Consider the following 20,244-nt stretch of genomic DNA (forward strand, 5'->3'; position numbering starts at 1 on the left):
AACGCACGGCAATAAAAACTCACTTGCACGTCGTCGTTTAGAATCTGATGATCGAAAAGCGCAAAGTGAAAACTTGTTTCAGCGTTGTCTTTTCCGTCGCATCGGGTGGGCGTTGCGTGTATTTAAGGTCTTATATTTTGTTTCAGCTTCTTTAGTTCTGGATTTTAGAAACGATTTGTATAGATTGTTTTTCTTTTTACATGCATTTTCTATGCCTTTTGTTATCCATGGCTTACTTTGTTCTTTGTACTTTCTGGTGACCTTAATTACTGGGAAATGCTGTCGTATAAGGAGGTTATGGTTGACTGAAATGCGTCAAACGCAGTATTTGGATCTTCATTTGTGTAGACCTCAGACCAATTTTGCTTGTCTAGGTCGAGCTTGAAAGCTGCAATGGAATGTTGGGTTCTGAGTCTTATTTCTGATATGTGGGTTATTGGTTTAGTTTTTCTATCAAAGTAATTGTGAAAGACTGCAAAGACCGGTCGATGGTCACTTATATCAATTATGAGAAGTCCACTTTCCTTTTTATGATCAATCTTATTTATAAATAAATTATCTATCAATGTGGCCGTATCAACTGTTATTCTGATGGGTCTCAGAATGACTGGGAAAAGACCGTTGCTATACATTGTATTTATGAAATCTGTTGTTTTTTTGTGTCCATTTGGGTTTAATAAGTTGATGTTAAAGTCGCCACATTATTCGTGTTTTCTTGTCATTAGAACAACTCAGCATATCTGTCAGTTTTTTATTAAATGTGTCTAAACAAGATCCTGGTGTCCTATAAATGCAACTTATAATGACATTTCATGCATTTTTAATGTGTATTTCAAGAGTTAGACATTCCATTAGATTCTCTGTTGTGTTTGTCAGGCTCTCAATTTTGCTGCATTTCAGTGTTTTATCTACATATATTGCAACTCCCCCTCCTTTTTTGTCTTCCCTATGAGTTGCATACATTTCATATCCATCAATTTTCATTTCACTTGTTTTTTCATCATCAAGTTTCTGATATGGCAATTATTGTAAATTTATTAAATGCAGTCAATTATTCTTTGAGTTTGGTGAAGTTTTTATAAAGACTTCTACTATTTATATGTATCACTGAAAATGTATTTTTTTGTGTTGAATTGTTCATCCGTATAATACTCTGAGTTTGTGATGCTGTAATTATGATTGAAGAAATTATTGTCTGGGTCCAAGTTGTTCTCTGGGTCGAATGTCTTGTGTTCAGCGTAATCAAAGATTTTAAAGTCCATGTTTGTGTTGTTTGTTTCCTATATCTATTAAGTCAAAGTTTTTGTCTGGTGGTAATCAGCTCTCACATGTTGAAGTCGAGCCCGTTGAATTGGAGTACTGGTGCGGGGGTGGACGATGAATTTGTCGTGCCTCAAGTAGGCAATTTCCCCTCTTTCACGTGCCGCTTTTAGTTTTGGAAGCAATTCTTTTCTTTTTTGATGTACAATATCTGTATAATCTTCATTAATGTAGATTTTGGTACCTTTTAAGTATTTTGCTCTCTGTAGAATCATTGTTTTGTCCTTATATTTTTCAAATTTCACCACGACTGGCCTTGGTCGAGGTCTTCCCGATTCGTGTCTCCCTGTGCGGTGGGCTCTTTCCACCTCGATTGTCTCCTTTTTCGGGTTTTGTTGTTAGCCGTCTGTCAGCTAGTTGATGAGGTGTGCTGTGGTCTTTCTGCCAACCAGGAAGTTGGTGACGTGGCAGTGGGCATGTGGCCTCCCCGGACGGCACCGCCGCGGTGTTCGAATTTTACCGCCACTGCTGCCGGATTAACCGTTCAGCAGGCTGGCCTCAAGTGGTGGTGGCTCCAGCTGCCAGCGCCGCCGCCACCGGAGCTCCGAAGAGTCCTCTCGCCCAACCACGCCAACTGGCTATCGCTTGCTCGTGTTGCTTCGGTGGTCGAGTGTGTTGTGCCTCCGCCGCCTGGCTCACCGATCGGCCGGTTGGTTTTCTAGGGTGGACCCCGCTGCCCACGTCCGACCAATGGGTCGACCGCCGCTGGCCCCCCAGGCGTGAACCCAGCTACCGGCGCGGAACCAATGGATCAACTGCCGCCGGAGCCCCAAACAATCGGGAGCCCCAAACGACCACTGGCTGTCGCTCGCTCCAGGGGGGCAGGGGGCACTGACAGGCGGAGGGAGGACGAGGATCTGAGGGAGCGAGTGGGGGTATGCACCTGAAGAACCTATATCTCAGCAAATCTTGTATGCCTGTATTATTAAATTTTTTGCAGCATTTGTTTATAAGAAATGAATCAATTATCAATGTATATTGGTGTTGTTTCTGTTAGTATCATATGCAATTGAATAAATAGACCATTTCAGAATTCGAAATTTGGGACTCTCTAAATGCATAATGGGACTCATACTTTTCTGATCAGCGAGTCCCTGGGACTCGCAGGGCTCAAACTGTAAAATTATCACTGGGTGACTCTGTCTAAAGGTGGGGTTACAGTCGGATAAAATCTGTCCAACCCTGGGGAGGTGGAGCCGTTTGAAAACTTTAAATTGCAACAATCTTTGTCTCACACAGTGGTTCTTAACCTGGGTTCGATCGAACCCCAGGGGTTCGTTGAATCAGTTTTAGGGGCTCGACGGAGCCTCTGCCATGGAGGTTAAGACACACCCGACTCAACATGTCAATTAGTTATGAACGCCCGCTTGGTCATCACTGGCCGCAGACGATCACATGACATTGCTTGTCCAATCAGTGCTGTGGGAAATTTAGTTCGCTTAGGAGTCAATGTGTGACTGTCGCGATAGTACGTCGTAGAATTTAAAAAATAAAATAAAAGTATACTTATCTCTTGAAAATGTATTTACTTTTTTCCTGTGTTTTATGAATTTTTTTTAATATCTTCAATTTGTAAAAAAATATATATATTTTTTTTTTTTCACGAATGAAGGGTTCGGTGAATGTGCATATTAACTGGTTGGGTTCGGTACCTCTAAGAAGGTTAAGAAAATGCATAGCGATGATGTACATATCTTACAAACAGCTCTTACCGAGATTTCTTCTGGTATTTCTATATTCAAATCCTCCACCATTGAAGTGGGAGTAACGAAGGATATTTTGTGGACTGTACAACAAACAGTATAGAGCTGAGGCACACCACTCGACATGTGAGGCCGAGTCGCTAGATAGTCAAGAGGACAAATAGCCGGTGTGGACGGGTACGATGGAAATTTGCTACGTACAAATTCTTGAAAAAATTTGCGGCCAGTAATTTTTACTCTCTGAAAAGGTGATCAAATAATACAAATGTGTAATCTACAAACAGATGCCTCACACCCCAAATTTCTCCAGATGGAGAAAGGTCTTGTCCATCAGAGATGGTTCAAAGAGAACATTTGCTTCTAAAGGGGTTAGGAATTCCTAGACGAGGCCACCAGGCGAGAGGCCCTTCTGCCTTGGCAGAGAAAAAAGTATCTTAAGTGGAATTCCTACACCTTGGTTCTTGTAATGTTTACAGGTGATATTGTCCATCCATCCATTTTCCGATCCGCTTCTCCTCACAAAGGTTGCAGGGGGTGCTGAAGCCTATCCCAGCTGTCTTTGAGCAGTAGGCGAGGGACACCCTGAACCGGTTGTCAGCCAATCGCAGGGCACACAGAGACGAACAAGCATCCACACTCACACTCACACCTAGGGACACTTTCGAGTGTTCAATCAGCCTGCCATGCATGTTTTTGGAATGTGGGAGTAAACCGGAGTACCCGGAGAAAACCCATGCAGACTTGGGGGGAACATGCAAACTCCACACAGGAAGGCCGGAGCTGGAATTGAACCTGATACCTCTGAACTGTGAGGTTGACGCGCCCACCATTGGACCACCGGGCCGCCTAGGTGATATTGTATTCAATGAAATTAAAACACACTGAACTTGTCTTTGAGTATTTAATACAACAAATAGTAAGTAGCAGAGGTGGGCTAGTTGCAAAAGTGTGTCATTCGTCAGCGGCCTGGGCACCCGTTCATCATCGTCAGTCCGTCATTATTTCAAGCCAAACCAAACTGCAATCATCAGTCAGTGACTATTTTTTTTTTTTCCCCATCCATGTACGTTGAAATACTAACTCCTTCTGTGAGATATAACAGTTGTATTTAGTGCCCCATCATCTTCTACTCTTGGGAAAGATGTAAAATTATATTTTTACATTTTAAAGGAGTGATCTGCATTGCTTATTTTCCAATTTGAAACAGTTCTTAGCTCTTCTCAAGAAAATGGCACACTTGTATCAAAACCCATGCATCAAGGACTAATATGGCATTTTGTTTGGTGGCTGGCCAGTAGGCGCCAGACGATCACCACCAAGAAGACCTTAGAAAAATTCCACTCAAAAAAAAAAAAAAATTTTTTTTTTGAAATACTGTATATTTATCGGTCTACGTAGTCTACTGTATCTATTTTATATCTCTATGTATTTGATACATATTATAACTATTTTAGATAAGCAGAATAAATCTATCACTAATGATAAGAAATGTTTCCTTCATCTGCGCGTCTGATTTTGTGACTTTTCCAGTATGGAGGGTGGAGGGGGGGGTGGTGTCTTCACCAGCAGACTCTTGTTACAAGTTGGACAACATCTACAGTACATGACTGCTGAACAGGCTCTATGCATGCACTTGGTGTTCAGTGCTTGAGACTTTCCCGTTTATGGTCTATTTTTGTCTCTTTTAGCAGTGACTCTCAACTGGTGTGTCCGGTCCCACAAGTTGGTGTTGGACTTGTTTTCAGTGGTTCGCCGTACTATGACTGGGAAGAAAATCAAGTTTAGGAAACTGAAAAAGTGCACAGAATGCCAGCTCTTCTCAATCCTACCCAGTAGTTGGCAGTGATGCCCTGTAATGTTCATAGACTCCCACCATTGGATAGACTGAAAAAAAAACTTTATGCTGACGTCTACTCACAGGTATGTCCTTGACTACAAAAAATTTGGATTTTCTTCAATTGGTGACAAAAGAGAGGAATTACCACATTTGGTGCAGTACAGTATTGCCACAAGAATTATCCTAACTTACTTTGGCAACAAAATACTGATCTCACAAGGACCTGTTTTATTCAATGTTGGCTCATTTGTCTGAACTTTTTTTTTCTCTGTGGATGTGCTGGCTTTTCACCGTTGTTTAGCACATTACTGATGCCAGCAGTAAAAAGCGATGATGAGAGGTGAGTGTCATCTTTTAAGATGCTGCCAGCTTTGCAAAAGCAGCATGTTGTCAGGGTGTCACCGACTGTGGGCGGGAGTGGTGGATAATGATTATCTGTGATGTTTAAGAAACGAAAGTTTATTTCTGTCAGATCCTGTGCAATTTTCATACCTGCTGTGATGCTTTATGGTAAAATGAAAGAGCAGTGCTATAACCCAGTCAGCAGTTCTGGAAAACGATGACTGCTGCTCTTCCCCAAGCCTCCTAACAACCTGCCCACCACACCTGCACACACATTTTGGCTGAATATGTGCAGCACTTTCAAATCGCCAGGCTATCTTCGCTGCTTCCTCGTCGTAGAGTAGATGGTCAAATGACGAAAGTAGTCATACCAATGCCTAGGTGCAGTACTGTACTTCTTTAACTAGTCAACAAAACATTTGCATATTGGACCCGTAAAAGCGATTTTGAACGGAAAACAGAACTGAACTTGGGACATTGTGCCGAGCCACAAAGAGTAAAGAACATTCAAAATTATCCCAATTAAACTGTTAATAAATAAGACATAGACGAATAACAATTTAGGGTAAGGGTTATCGTTATAGTGAAACAATAATATGAATGCAAAGGTAACAGGATTTTTGATCATCATTTTTTGGTGAGTGTTTTTGGTGTGTGCGGGACTTCACAAAAAGCTAAAACCAAACTTCACGAAAAATTGCACAGGCTTATCCCAAATGCAAAGAAATAACCCAATTCATTGCCAATCACAGGGCACACAGAGACGAACAACCATCCGCGCTCACACTCACAACCAAGGGACAATTTAGAGTGTTCCATTAACCCGCCATGCATATTTTTGGAATGTGGGAGGAAACCCACGCAGGCACAAGGAGACCATGCAAATTCCACACAGGAAGGCTGGAGCCGGAATCAAACCCTGCACCTCTGCACTGTGAGGCGGAAATGCTAACCAGTCATGCACCGTGCCGCCAATGGTAGCAATTTAGGCAAATAAATCTAGTGCTGTACCATGATCTATTTTGCTGAGCGAATTTTTTTTTTACACTTTTTTAAATTTTTACAATTAGTATCACCATAGAATTGTTTCTCATGCACCAGAATCATACAGGGTATGGTCTAATTGCCTTACCTCTTTCTCTGTGAATCACCCGCTGACTTATTTTAGCATCCTGCAGGGCAGATGCAGCTGTAACGGTACATTGGAGGATGAAAGCGCCGCTGCAGAAAATGAGCACACACACGCATGCGTGCGCACACACACACATTCAACATTAAGTGATATAAACAGGTTGGCCACAGCTTGCATAATGTGGTAAAACGTAAAACGGTATTGCTTTTAAAGAATTGTGGTCAGCGATTGCAGGAACTTTTCTATATGCGACAGTGTCTTTCCACATGGATATGCATTTACGAGTTATGTCCCTGTCATTCACCAGTTGAACCAACTGGGCCTTTTATGGAACATTATGCTTCTTGCTTGGCTCTCGACGAAGGCGGACGCTTTTGCTTTCTGCTCCTGTCCCCCACCCCCGCCCCCACCCTTCCCTGCTCGCCACTCAGTCCATGTGCTGTCTTTGTCTGACTTTTCCTAGCCTCCTGTCGTATTTTCATCCTAAAAACAAACATGGAATTGGTTGGCTGGTCTCTCGATGCCATCGACAACATTTTCTCGATGAGAAGAGCAGGCAGTGGGGAGCCTGCTTGCCCCTCGGGGACTTTTGCTTCTGGGTACACCCTAAATCCTTGGAGGAAGCGGAGAATGGTGTGCCTGTCAAAACTGTCCGTTGAGGATGTGGATGACATCTACATTTTCGGCCTTCCGATAACAGGTATGCTGCTGTTTGGTGTTAGCAGTTTCCTGATCTATCGCAAAATTCAACTGACGGGAGCGGCTCTATTGGAAGTGAAGAGGCTGCCGGTCTAAGGATGGCATAGTGCGGATGTCCAACACTCAGACTGTGCTCAACCACAAACTGTTGCGGTTTTGGAGAGTCTCTGCAAGATGGTCAACAACTTTGAGAAACTGGAATCTGTGCTCAAATATTGACTGAAATCACGGATTTGGCTGATCGACGCCACTAAAGAGACATAAGCCACGGACTCAAGGCTGTCTTAAATTCTTGGGCAGCCTGCTACCAAAACAACATCTGCTATCTCGACCTTCCCCTTTGATGAAAGTATGCACGGAAGCTAGTCCCCCACCATCACCCCCTCCCTCATACATTTCCTTGTTTCACTGTCTTCATTGTTTATGTCTTGTGACCTGTTGTAACTGTCATATGCTTGTGCAGGAGTTTTTTGCCTCACTCAAATGATCCTCAAATGAGGGTAGTTGGAGCGTGTTTTTTTTTCTCCCCCTCTCCCTCCCTTGTGGTTTCTTTCTGACTTTCGGGTTGAGTGAACGCTGGCGCGTTTTGGCTGCCGCTGCTCAACCCGTCTTGTTTTGTGTTTTTTGTTATTGTAAAGTGTCCTTGGGTGTCTTGAAAGGCGCTTATAAATAAAATGTATTATTATTGTTATTATTATGTGAAAACATTATCAGAGTAGACAGGGTGACCCTGAAGTAGATTGTGAGCAACTAGTATCTCGTGAAGGGAGTGTCGGTAGCTCTCATGGGATTAACTCAGTCACTGTCAGCCTTTCCAGTTCCAGCTATTAACAAATGTAGACTCCTGCCTATAATCTGTTGTGAAATTTGTCACTTCATTGACATACAGGGCAGCCAGTCATATGCCCGTTGCATGCCTCATAAATATAAATGTATATATATATATATATATATATATATATATATATGGGTTCCATCCCAAATCCAGCACCCTGAGACTGTACGCAAGCCGAAAGGAAGGAGGCCGGGGACTAGTGAGTGTGAGAGCCACTGTCCAGGATGAAACATCCAAGCTCCATGAATACATCAAGGAGAAGGCTCCAACGGATGACGTACTCAGAGAATGTCTCAGACAATGGGGAACAGAAGATGAGGCGCTGGAAGAGGGACCATCATGGGAGGACAAGCCCCTACATGGGATGTACCAACGGACCATAACTGAAGTGGCCGATCTCAAGAAGTCCTATCAGTGGCTAGAGAGGGCTGGCCTGAAGGACAGCACAGAGGCACTCATCCTGGCTGCTCAGGAGCAGGCCCTGAGCACCAGAGCCATTGAGGCCCAGATATACCACACCAGACAAGACCCAAGGTGTAGGTTGTGCAAAGAGGCACCTCAGACGATCCAACACATAACTGCAGGGTGTAAGATGCTGGCAGGGAAAGCCTACATGGAACGCCATAACCAGGTGGCTGGCATAGTCTACCGAAACATCTGTGCGGAGTATGGACTGGAAACCCCAAGGTCAAAATGGGAAACACCTCCGAAGGTGGTGGAGAATGACAGAGCGAAGATCCTGTGGGACTTCCAGATCCAGACTGACAAGATGGTAATGGCGAACCAACCAGATATCGTGATCATAGATAAAGGGCAGAGGAAAGCCGTTGTAGTGGATGTAGCGGTCCCAAGTGATGGAAACATCAGAAAGAAGGAACACGAGAAACTCGAGAAATACCAAGGGCTCAGAGAGGAGCTGGAGAGAGCCTGGAAGGTAAAGGTGACAGTCGTGCCTGTGGTGGTCGGAGCACTCGGGGCAGTGACCCCCAAACTAGATGAGTGGTTGCAACAGATCCCAGGAACAACATCGGACATCTCAGTCCAGAAATGTGCAGTGCTGGGAACAGCAAGGATACTGCGCAGAACCCTCAAGCTTCCTGGCCTCTGGTAGAGGACCCGAGCTGAATGAGGGACGGACACCACCCGAGGGTGTTTTTTTTTTTATATGCACACACATTCTGTGTGTGTGTGTGTGTGTGTGTGTACGTGTGTGTGTGTGTGTGTGTGTGTGTGTGCCTCGATGGGATCACCACCTTATCGTGGTGAGGCACTTTGCGCGTCTCCATGACCCCTAGAGCTATGTCGGCAGGAGTCCCGCACTCCTGGCAGGGTCACCCAAGCCGAACAGGTCGAAGGGTAGAGGCCAGACAAAGAGTGATCCCAAACCGGCACCTGGGGGCAGGCACAGGCGGAGTCCAACAAACCGGACTACCGGCAGGCCCCTGCAACTCTTGCCAGGAGAAGGTCGTCATGGGTACCCTCATGCCACCGGAAACCATCTGGCAGGAGTGAAGATGGTGGGAGTGAGGACTGTACACCCACACCCTCACCTTAATCCGAACCTCTGCGCAAGCTTCTTGCCCCAACCCCACACCCAATCCCCCACCCTGCATCCCCCTAATCCCCCAAAGTCCTGTGGCAATGTGGAATGGCGGTGGGCACAGGCCAAGGATGTGGCTGGGAGTGCCTAGCCAAACCATGCACACAGGCGGCAATGGAGTGATGGTCGTTGACACTGCGGGATGGAGCAGCGCATCTCTTCGGCAGCTTCCATTGTGACTGAGCAGCTCCACACTGCTCACCCCTGTGATGGGGAGGGACCTAGAAAAAATGGTCTAAAAATTGTCTGCTCTCCACACTCCGGACGGTAAACCGCAATCGTCGGAGCATCCCCCTTGCGGTCGAAAGGATAATAAACGAAATAGAAAAAATCTATGCATAGCTTCGTGGAACGTCCGCACACTGCTGGACCTGGCTGAAACTCCTGACAGGCCCCACCGGAGGACAGCACTTGTGGCCACAGAGCTCGCGAGGTATAACATCGATATCGCAGCTCTCAGCGTGACCAGGATACATGGAGAGGACTCCCTGACAGAAGTTGGTGCAGGGTATACCTTCTTCTGGAAAGGGGTCCCTGAAGGCACTCGTTGAAACCATGGAGTTGGCTTTGCTGTGAAGTCCCAACTGCTGAAGCGCATCCCAGAATCCCCCACCGGCATCAATGAAAGGCTGATGACATGGCGCATTCCCCTGGCAAAGCGACGCTTCGCCACACTCATCAGTGCCTACGCACCAACTCTGAATGCCGAAAGTCGGGGTGAAGCAGGGCTGTGTCTTGGCTCCAGTGCTTTTTATCATCCTCCTCTCTGCCACCACGTGCCTCTTCCACCGTGGCATGGGACATGAAGACGGTGTCCATATGGAGTACCGCCTAGACGGAAGCCTCTTCAACATCAGACGGCTCCAGCCTCACACAAAGACAAAAATCTGTCAGATCTGTGAGCTTCAGTATGCTGATGACTGCACTATACTAGCTCACAGTTCAAACTCTATGCAGCACGCCCTGGACACCATTTCCAATCTGTACCAATCCTTTGGTCTTCAGATCAACATTAAAAAAACTGAGGTCATGTTCCAACTCGCTACCCCAACTTCCACATCCCCCAGCTTTCACATTAATGGCACTCCACTAAACGTAGTGGACCATTTCACCTACCTTGGCTCCACTTTATCTTCAAACTGTTCCCTTGACACTGAAGTCCACACCCTTATTAATAAAGCATCATCATCCTTTGGTCGCCTACGCAGCAGGGTCTTTGAAAACCGAAACCTGAAGACCTGTACCAAGATTGCTGTGTACAATGCAGTGTGTCTCTCCACTCTGCTCTACGGGTCAGAGTCATGGACTCCATATCGCCGGCACATTACTACCTTGGAAGCCTTCCATATCCGCTGCCTGCAAAAGATCCTTGGCCTGTCCTGGGAAGATCGAATTCCCCATACAGACATCCTTAAAAGCACCAATTCCATCTGCATGGAAGCGGCCGTGGCGAAAAAACATCTTCGGTGGATTGGACACACCATTCGCATGCCAGACAACCGCCTGCCCCGCCAGGTCCTCTGTGGCCAACTGAGAGGTGCAAAGCGTTCTGCTGGGGGGCAAAAGCGGCGCCTCAAGGACTACAGCAGGGACCTCCTAAAGCGAGCCAACGTCAACCCCACGCAGCTTGAAACACTTGCACTCAACAGACCAACCTGGCAGATCACTTGTGCCACTGCAATCTCTCAAATACACAAAATTAACCAAGCCAGACGAACCGAGAAACGCATTCAACGACACCAGCGGGCAGCTGGTACCCCCCTGGTATCCGGTTTCCCTTGCTCCATCTGTGGTCGAGTCTGCCGCTCAAGAATCGGTCTCTATGCCCACGAGAAGTGGCACCAGCGACAGAATGAATATATTAATATATATCCATCCATCCATTTTCCGAACCGCTTGATCCTCACTAGGGTCGCGGGGGGTGCTGGAGCCTATCCCAGCCGTCTTTGGGCAGTAGGCGGGGGACACCCTGAATCAGTTGCCAGCCAATCGCAGGGCACACAGAGACGAACAACCATCCACGCCCACACTCACACCTAGGGACAATTTAGAGCATCCAATCAACCTGCCATGCACGTTTTTGGAATGTGGGAGGAAACCGGAGCACCCGGAGAAAACCCACGCAGGCCCGGGGAGAACATGCAAACTCCACACAGGGAGGCCGGAGCTGGAATCGAACCCGTTACCTCTGCACTGTGAAGCCGACGTGCTAACCACTGGACTACCGGGCCGCCCTATTAATATATATATATATATTAATACATTCATTCTTTTTTTTTTTAATTCACTGCTGTTGACAGACAGCAATATCAATAGCATAAAACGAGGAAGGTTGGCAGTGATTGTGTTTATGCTATGAGAGTTACCAACACTCCCTTCCCGAGATACGGTGAGTTTACAATCTACTTATGGGCACCCCTGGTTTACAAGAACGCTCATCACCGTAAAAATTGTTTTGTGTTGAACTGGATGTACCATTAAAACCACCTACAATATAAATAATAAGAATAAGAATAATACATTTCATTTATAAGCGCCTTTCAAAACACTCAAGGACACTTTACAATCAAAACAAGAACAATAAAACCGCAGATTAAATTATAAATAATAAAAGAAGAGATGAATTTCAACTGAATTTAGCGACTCGAAAAAGTTGACGCCGGCAACATCGCCGTCGCGAGGAACACTAGCCGACCCAGCCAGGCCAGCCAACACGCCGTGGTCCGCGGATCCTAAAAAGAATAATTGCGGGTGAGCAGCGGCAGCCAGACGCGCCAGCGTTCACTCAACCCAGAAGTGACAACCCGGAATATATAATAGTATAATATAATAATAATAATGATAAAATAAGTACAAAAGAAAAGTGTGCAAGTTTGCACAGGGGCGCCCAAATTTTTTGGACCAAAGATCGACTTTTCGATCAACCAACCTCCCGGGATCGCTCCTTACCGCGCACGCAAGTACACACACACACGCCATGATGATAAACAGCCTGACACGGAGACATGCGATGCACTTTTGCAGCCTGTTGACTCTCGTAGCTCATACGTACCGTTTTAAAGTGCTTCAGTGGGCCCTCTCGATTCCTCTTCTTTGCCCGTGTCCTTGGTGAATTGTACACGAAGCAAACTCTGAATGAGAATAATGACGATGAAAGATATTTCGCAACAGCTCTGATCACAAGCTGCAATTGCAGACTGCTGAGCGCTAACAACTTCCGTTGACGTAGGTCACGCGCCAACGTAGGTTAAAGATTTACCTGCTTTATTTTATTTTTTTAATATATTTTTTGTGAAAATGAGACTGATAGGATGATTAGGTTGCAGTGTACATTAACACAAAAATATATTACTAACATGCACAAAGACACACGAATGTTTTTTAGTTTTTTTTCTACTCTACACCGCTCGGTTTTACTTGGGACCAGTCCTAGATCTATATGTCGATCAGAATCGACATAATGGGCACCCCTGCCTTTGCACAGTCGGGCTTTCAGTGCTTTCTGTTCACTGTATATAAATTATCTCAGGTCATTTTGAACCTATTAATATTGATTGTTATTTAAATGTGTGGGTTAATGACTCAATGGACCTGATTCCCACATGATGGGGTCAAACTCTGCAGTCTAACAGCAGTGTGCCTATTTGCACTTTCATTAGTGTACTTTTGATTTTGTATGCTCACCATGTGTTTGGATGTGAAAGGAATGTTTTTTTCTGGGAAAAAAAAGTTACATCTTAAATTCCTGTAAAGTCATTTTCATGATTTATTTCATCCATCCATCCATTTTCGGAACCTCTTTATCCTCACAATGGTCATGGGGCGTGCTGGAGCCTATCCCAGCCGTCTTCAGGCAGTAGGCGCGGGACACCCTGAACTTGTTCCCAGCCAATTGCAAGGCACACAAAGATGAACAACCATCCGCACTCACAGTCACACCGAGGGACAATTTACAATGTGCCATCAACCTGCCACCCATGTTTTTGGAATGTGGGAGGAAACCCGAGTACCCGGAGAAAACCCACGCAGGCACAGGGAGAACATGCAAACTCCACACGGGAATGCCGGAGCCGGAATCAAACTCTGCAAGTCTGCACTGTGAGGCTGACGTGGTAACTAGTCGACCACCGAGCCACCCTGATATATTTCTAAAAACATTAAATATGTTTAAAGATATGTTTTGACAACATATGCAAAGGCCGACACAAATTTACTACAGAATTTTTGATAAATAGCATGAAAGGTCTTTTTCACTTTATGAGTTGTCAAGACGATTGTGGCGTGACTAAAACAGGGACCAGTATTGCACATTTTGTCTCCAAAGAGCCATGATGAGTGCATCACAACTTTGTTGCCATGAAGGAAAAGGCCGTCAACTAAATTATTTTGTCGTTGCTGATGAAAAGAACACTGGCAGTCATTTTTTAAAAATTCATTCAATTTAGACCAGCTTTTTAACGACTGCACTCTCAAATTCACAATTTTCTTTCTTCTTTCTTTTCAAATACAACCAGGCAGTTCAACATGTATTACACGTCATGCAGAAGCCCCATAAAAAGTGTGTTATCAAAAAATACAAAGAAAATATTGATAAATTATGTCTGCCATTTTAAAGACTTTTGAAAAGTAGGTTTAAAGTTTATCTTTTCAGGATAACGACAACACGTTTGAGACTTTTTTTCCCTTGGCTTCTCATTTCACAGAGATCAGACAAACGTGTCATGTCAATAACACCAAGTAATGGCTATTGCAGGGCCGATTCTCACAGCCCATCAGATTTCTATCAGATGTTTTATCAATATTATCAGAGTCAACAGCTGTTGGGGAAATGCCTGTAAAACAAACGCACTCCCTGTTCTAAAACTACAAAAAAAAAAGAAATCCGAATTATGAATAGATCAAAATATCCACAAATCCACTATTTATCAAATTAAACACAATGAAATTTTATGACCTGGTTGACTTTAAAATTGCCCAATTAATGTACAAAGCACACAATAACCTGCTCTGCCAAAACATCCTGAAGTTTTTCAAAATTCGAGAAAGCTGCTATGATTTCAGAGGTACCAACTTTTTTTCAACAAATTGTGTTGTATGATGACTGTTTCCTTTTTCCTTTTTACTATTTTACTTACCTTACTTTCTCTCAATGTATTACTGTATATGTTTTTATATTCAATAAACAATAAACAAACAAACAAACAAACAGTGAAGATTTGGCATAATTTTACATGGGTGCATCGCACATGTAGTACTCATCTGACAAATGTTTGGAAAGGGAAAAAAAATTCATCGGCATTACCCAACTTATGGTGAAAAGTAGAACACAGAATTGAGTTCAAAATCCAACACATTTCAGTTGTCAATATGTTTTGATCATAGAAGGGGATGTTTGAGTATACTGAAGTGCACTCTTGAATGGTGCATGGTTACACATCCCTTGTGTAAATTTAAGCTAAGAAAATTTACAGAATTATTTTCGAAACCCTGTTCAATTTAATGGTTTTCACATGCAAAAAGTGCCACAAACGTGATTGCTCATGCCAAAAATATATGGGGGCTGATTTGCTAAATGGTTGCACGCGTTATATTCATGCGCAGCTCATTTTGGGTTGAAGCAGGTAGTATAATACAAAACCATAAATTTAGCGCCGCTGCATGAGGTTTATCAAGCCACCAATTGTGATTACTGATTTTGCATCATTTAATATTGATATAGATGCATAACCATGATGAGGAGGCATCGGCAAAAAAGAGACAACGGGGACTTTGTTGCTTGTAAAGCTGGGGAAACACTACGCACGAGTTCAAATCTAATATTGGGTTTCTTAAAATGTTTTACTTTACGAGACTTCCCGTTCCCGAGAAAGATAGGAACGAAACTCTTTTGTTTCGTACTGTGTTGAATCTGAATTAAACCTCCTCCTTTTACTGGAATAAAAGCGCGCAGGGAACAAACTGACTTCCGCATAGCCACGGTTGAGGAACTAGCACCACTCATTGACAAAAATGGTATTACATGGGTGAATTAAACTCTAGAGCAGGGGGGTCCAAAGTCGGTCCTCAGGGGCCGCCGTCCTGCCTGTTTTCCAGCTCTCTCGGCTGCAACAGACCTGATTCAGTTGATGTCTCATCAGCCAGCTCTGAAGCAGCATTAGAATGACCCTGATTATTTGAATCAGGTGTGTTGCTCCCGAGAGAGCTAGAAAACAGGCAGGACGGCAGCCCCTGAGGACCGACTTTGGACACCCCTGCTCTAGGGTTTATGTGCCAAGTAGATTTTTTCGTATATATATATATTTTTTTAACCTGGTTACATAAAATTATCGCGATGTGGATCTGATGCTTTAGGGCAGGGGTGGCCAACCAGTCAGAGACTAAGAGCCAATTTTTTACTGTTACTGCAAAGAGATACACACACACACACACACACACATTTTTTTTTTGCCCAGTCTTCTGATTCAATCAAGTAACGGAATTGATGATAGGCTGACGTAGTACTTTGTGTGTATTAAGCACCGTCTTTGAATGGCAGCGCCTTTGCCGAGGCGTTTTCGACAATTGTGTGAAAGCCCGGGAGCCGCATTGAACCAGCCAAAGAGCCGCATGCGGCTCGCGAGCCGCGGGTTGGCCACCTCTGCTTTAGGGGTTAATTTGAGCCAACTCTCACAATTATCTGGTGCTGGCCTCTTCCAGGTTTAATGTTTTAATGCTACATAAGATGTGCACTCCGGACAAGTTAAATTAAACAAAAAATGGTGTGTGTACTGTTGCTGGCTTCAAAGTTATTAGAGTGAAAGATTGCTTTTCTGGGAATAAGCAGAGGTGGGCATTCCGTCAGGACAGAAGGTCCGTTTTGCTGACGAATGACGAAAAGCTAAAAAAGAAAGAAAGACTAAACACTAACAGAAGTGGGTTTGCGTCAGTCTATGTATTCGTTACTAACCACTCGATCTCTTGGTCACTGACGGACACCCTTTCGGCTGATGACTGATGGAAACACGCACAGCGCGTCTCCTGCGTGGTTTTGCCGGCGATGAAGAAACAGCATATGTATTCTGATGAGGCAACACTTCTGACGTTGATATCACCCAAAATAATGAATAAGTATGTTTTACATACTTGGCCAATAAAGATGATTCTGATTCTGATTCTGATCATGTTTTCTTCCAATATTTTCAGACTATGATTATTATATCTTTACTCATGTCCACATCGGTCATGGTTTTGGGACATAGCAGCTTCTGTGAAAACTGCTGGAAACTTGCAGGCAGGCTTGCATTACTAGCCATTGTTTCAATATCTCTCTTTTTTTTTTTTGCCTCCAAGGAAGAACATGTAACCTGACCAGAAAACAAGTCCAAAATAAACATAATTTATTATAAGTGCTCTATCAGTGAAAGCAGAGATTAAAACATATTTTAGGCCAAAACATTTATTTGAGAGACAAGAACAATAACATCTATCCATTGATTTTCTTCAGCCTTATACTGTATATGGTAGATTTTAGAAATAGCTAATTTTAATGATCACTTTATGAGGTTGGGTACTTAAAAAAATATTAATAATTCACTTGAATTTCACAGTTCCCTGGCCGTGCCTCTCCATCCTAGCGCCAGTGTATTTTAAAGTTTTTCCAATGAAAAACAATATTTATGGGGAGTTGTTGGTGCTGTTTTTTTTTCCTTCTTGCCAAGAAGATGCTTATAAACAGACATGCCAGCTTTATGTGCATGGCGAACCAGAACGCAATGATCGCTCATACGCTGTTTAAAAAAATGTTTTCCGGACGATAAGGCACGTCTAACAGCATTCAATTTTCTCAAAAGCAGACAGTGTGCCCTGCAATCCGAGGCACCTTATATATGTATCAATATTCTGATTTCTTGGACGTAGTATTTTAAATGTTCTGTAAAGCACTTTGCTACAGCTGCAGCGGTTGTGAAAGCTCTATATAAATAATGCTGTATTGTATTGTATTGTATTGTATTGTATTGTATTCCTTTAGCATAGCTCCATCTAGTGGCTGCATAATGCAAGCGCAGCCACTACTGTAGCTTCTATTCGATGCGAATTACAATGCAGTGCGTCCTATATGTGAAAACACTTTCAAAATAGGCCATTCATTGATGGTGCACCTTATACTCCGAAGCACCTTATAGTGACAAAGATATGGTAAATAACATGACGGACTGACCGTCATGTTAACCAACTGACTAACTGACGATGACGGACGGACGGAGCCCAGGCCGCTGACGAATGATGGAGTAACCAACATTTAGTAAATTGCCCAGCTCTATACAGTAAATAAGTAACATGTTTGCCCTTCTTCCACGAATACTTTCAAATCCATCACTTTGCACTTTGTTTTTCAATTGCGGTGCACTCCTATATTTTCCCAACCTAAAGCGCAAACCCTCTTCTTCAGAAGGCTGTCTTTTCCACTTTTTCATCTGCTGCCAACCAACCCTGATTTAGAGTCTTCACAGTCAACTTCACCACGTATCCTCCTGTGATACGTGGTGAAGGTGACTGTGACGATTCGTCAAAGAAGGAGAATCTGTGCTTGGTGGTTGCGCCTCGGCAGCATACGTGTACCAGCACAGATTTTGAGTGGGAGAATGCCGGCGCCATTTGACTGTCGTTGTTGAACAGCCCCGGGGCGATTGTGTTTTGCGCCTGTAATAGGCAGCATTTTCATAGCCCCGCTTTGTTCAGCGGAAAGGTCGGTGCTGTTGGACAGTCTGCAGCTGGATGGATGCTTACTTGCTTACTTGCTTAATGCTGTCCGTCGTTGCCGACAATGACATCACTTCCTCCATGGCTTGAGGAGCCGACGATGAGAAGAAAGGAGCGTCAGCCCAGAGCGCCGATGCGTATGTGGAACTGGGAGTCGCGGCTTGGAATTGAAGCAGGGAGACAGGAGATGAGAGCCAGTCTCTTTTCGTCAATGGACGCTACAGCTTCGTGTTTGCTTTCAAAACTTAGCTTGTAGCAGACGTGTGCACATTTTCAGCATGATGTCTTTGATCCACTGGTAAAAAGGACACTTTGATTCGCTGCTCTTTCATCTATAACTGCTTCAGACAACAATGTGTATGCAGGAAAGTGGTTCAGATTACACGACTGTCTGTATTTTATGTGTTGTGTTGTATTATTTTGTCATTTTATGTTAACTTTTCTTTTGATGGCGGCGTGGGCACCCGCAGCGGCTCCTCTTGTTGTCTTTTTGTCTAGTTGAGAGGGAGGAATTTGACAATAAAGTTGTACTTGACTTGACTTGATATGGGAGGAAGCCAGAGAATTGGAAAAAACCCGATCAAATACAGGGAGCGTAGACTGACTTCATAGAAGGTCTTGAGTTGAGATTTGAACCCAGAACCTCTTGACTGTGAAGCAAATGTGCTCACCACAATTTGACCTGCTCGTCTCATTTATCCATCCATCCATTTTCCGAACCGCTTGATCCTCACTAGGGTCGCGGGGGGTGCTGGAGCCTATCCCAGCCGTCTTCGGGCAGTAGGCGGGGGACACCCTGAATCAGTTGCCAGCCAATCGCAGGGCACACAGAGACGAACAACCATCCACGCCCACACTCACACCTAGGGACAATTCAGAGCGTCCAATCAGCCTGCCATGCATGTTTTTGGAATGCGGGAGGAAACCGGAGCACCCGGAGAAAACTCACGCAGGCCCGGGGAGAACATGCAAACTCCACACAGGGAGGCCGGAGCTGGAATCGAACCCGGTACCTCTGCACTGTGAAGCCGACGTGCTAACCACTGGACTACCGGGCCGCCCTCGTCTCATTTAACTTCTCTAAAAAACAAATACACTAAATAGTATATTGCCAACACAATCATTACTCTAATTTTGAAAGTGACATGATAATGTGGCCCGATAAGCAAGTTGATGCTTACAAAACATGCTCACGCTATAAGGACCAACTGAAAGTCACAACGTAACCGCACATAATATATGTCTGACTGTTCGCTGTTCCACAAATCATGTAGATGTCATAAGCATCCTTTCATACTGGCGGCTACTTTTAAGAGGAAAAAAGAAGCAATTACTGCCATTAGGGGACATTAAATGCAAGTGGTTTAAAGTAAACAACAAACAACTGTTTCTTATCAGGTAAAATGTTTAATCGATGAGAACACATATGAACAACAATATGAGATCATTGATTGGGTAGACACCATTTTTCTTCTCTTTTGAGACAGTATGGCACATGTTGGAATACCATGCCTGCACAACACCACATCTGCTATTAAAAAAAAAAACGTCTCCCTCCTAAAGGTCTCCACAACCTAGCCACTTACATTACCTGTGTGACTTTCTTCATGAATACACTGCATCCTGGAATCTCTGTTCTACATCTGCTGGTCCCCTAACCATCCCCATGTCACATTTTATGAACATGGGTGCCCGAGTCTTCAGATGCTCAACATAGAGTCTCTGGAATTCTCTGGCTCTACATATAAGACAATCAGACTCAAAGGCAGCATTCAAATCCTGACTCAAACGTTACCTGTTCAAACTGGCCTTCTAACTGGAAACGATGAATTTCACTTATGTTAATATTCTGTTTAATAAGCTTTTTGTCTTTTCATGCTTTTATCTTGTGTAAGGTCACACTGACCTTGGGTGGCTTAAAAGCTGCCTAAAAATAATTCTTATTTATTACTTTACCAGAGTCTCCACAGGCTTTCGTCTTTATTATTTCATCCATTTCAGTATCTGTTTTCAGTCTTACTTTCATTCTGACATGCA

At 44.1% G+C, this 20,244-nt stretch overlaps 1 pseudogene; it reads right to left on the bottom strand.

Moving 5' to 3' along the window:
* Nucleotides 1-266: 266 nt before the first annotated feature.
* Nucleotides 267-1,298, bottom strand: LOC147200751 (uncharacterized; annotated as a pseudogene).
* Between the last annotated feature and the right edge of the window lie 18,946 nt (nt 1,299-20,244).

The sequence above is a fragment of the Hippocampus guttulatus genome, chromosome 9 (genome assembly GCF_054856545.1).
Source record: "Hippocampus guttulatus isolate MCC_2025c chromosome 9, RoL_Hgut_1.0, whole genome shotgun sequence".
Lineage (NCBI taxonomy): Eukaryota > Metazoa > Chordata > Actinopteri > Syngnathiformes > Syngnathidae > Hippocampus > Hippocampus guttulatus.